This window comes from Triticum aestivum, unplaced genomic scaffold (genome assembly GCF_018294505.1).
Source record: "Triticum aestivum cultivar Chinese Spring unplaced genomic scaffold, IWGSC CS RefSeq v2.1 scaffold74914, whole genome shotgun sequence".
In the NCBI taxonomy this organism is placed as follows: domain Eukaryota; kingdom Viridiplantae; phylum Streptophyta; class Magnoliopsida; order Poales; family Poaceae; genus Triticum; species Triticum aestivum.
Window position 1 is genome coordinate 15,807 of NW_025229236.1, and position 1,240 is coordinate 17,046.

The 1,240-nt window shown below is 51.2% G+C and overlaps 3 non-coding genes across 3 annotated transcripts; all 3 read left to right on the plus strand.

The window, feature by feature from the left end:
• The first annotated feature begins 172 nt into the window (after positions 1-172).
• On the plus strand, positions 173-291 carry LOC123174932 (5S ribosomal RNA). The gene has a single exon (XR_006487487.1). It is a non-coding gene; the product is annotated as a 5S ribosomal RNA (ribosomal RNA).
• A 297-nt stretch (positions 292-588) lies between these two features.
• On the plus strand, positions 589-707 carry LOC123174927 (5S ribosomal RNA). Its single transcript, XR_006487483.1, has one exon. It is a non-coding gene; the product is annotated as a 5S ribosomal RNA (ribosomal RNA).
• Positions 708-1,004: 297 nt separating this feature from the next.
• LOC123174935 (5S ribosomal RNA) lies at positions 1,005-1,123 on the plus strand. The gene has a single exon (XR_006487489.1). It is a non-coding gene; the product is annotated as a 5S ribosomal RNA (ribosomal RNA).
• The last annotated feature ends 117 nt before the right edge of the window (positions 1,124-1,240 follow it).

Consider the following 1,240-nt stretch of genomic DNA (forward strand, 5'->3'; position numbering starts at 1 on the left):
CGTCGGCGTTGTGGCGCGGCAAGCGTGCACTGGTGCGGTTGAGAGGGAGGGGTGGAAACCGCGTTAAACTCGTCTCCGTAGTTGAGAGGGAGCGGCCAAAGCAATGTACAATCGTCTTTGTAGTGGAGCTGGGAGGGGCAAGGATAAGGGACGAAGACCGGGGTAACATGTCGGATGCGATCATACCAGCACTAAAGCACCAGATCCCATCAGAACTCCGAAGTTAAGCGTGCTTGGGCGAGAGTAGTAGTAGGATGGGTGACCTCCTGGGAAATCCTCGTGTTGAATTCCCTTTTTAATTTTTTTCGCGCCGCTTGCAAAACAAAACGCACGTGTAAGTAATATATTTACCGTGTTTTATTATTTTGCACGAGTGCGGTAAGTCATAGCTGGGTGCTCACGATTCACGGGTCCAGCGTCGGCGTTGTGGCGCGGCAAGCGTGCACTGGTGCGGTTGAGAGGTAGGGGTGGAAACCGCGTTAAACTCGTCTCCGTAGTTGAGAGGGAGCGACCAAAGCAATGTACAATCGTCTTTGTAGTGGAGCTGGGAGGGGCAAGGATAAGGGACGAAGACCGGGGTAACATGTCGGATGCGATCATACTAGCACTAAAGCACCGGATCCCATCAGAACTCCGAAGTTAAGCGTGCTTGGGCGAGAGTAGTACTAGGATGGGTGACCTCCTGGGAAGTCCTCGTGTTGCATTCCCTTTTTAATTTTTTTCGCGCCGTTTGCAAAATAAAACGCATGTGTAAGTAATATATTTACCGTGTTTTATTATTTTGCACGAGTGCGGTAAGTCATAGCTGGGTGCTCACGATTCACGGGTCCAGCGTCGGCGTTGTGGCGCGGCAAGCGTGCACTGGTGCGGTTGAGAGAGAGGGGTGGAAACCGCGTTAAACTCGTCTCCGTAGTTGAGAGGGAGCGGCCAAAGCAATGTACAATCGTCTTTGTAGTGGAGCTGGGAGGGGCAAGGATAAGGGACGAAGACCGGGGTAACATGTCGGATGCGATCATACCAGCACTAAAGCACCGGATCCCATCAGAACTCCGAAGTTAAGCGTGCTTGGGCGAGAGTAGTACTAGGATGGGTGACCTCCTGGGAAGTCCTCGTGTTGCATTCCCTTTTTAATTTTTTTCGCGCCGCTTGCAAAACAAAACGCACGTGTAAGTAATATATTTACCGTGTTTTATTATTTTGCACGAGTGCGGTAAGTCATAGCTGGGTGCTCACGATTCAC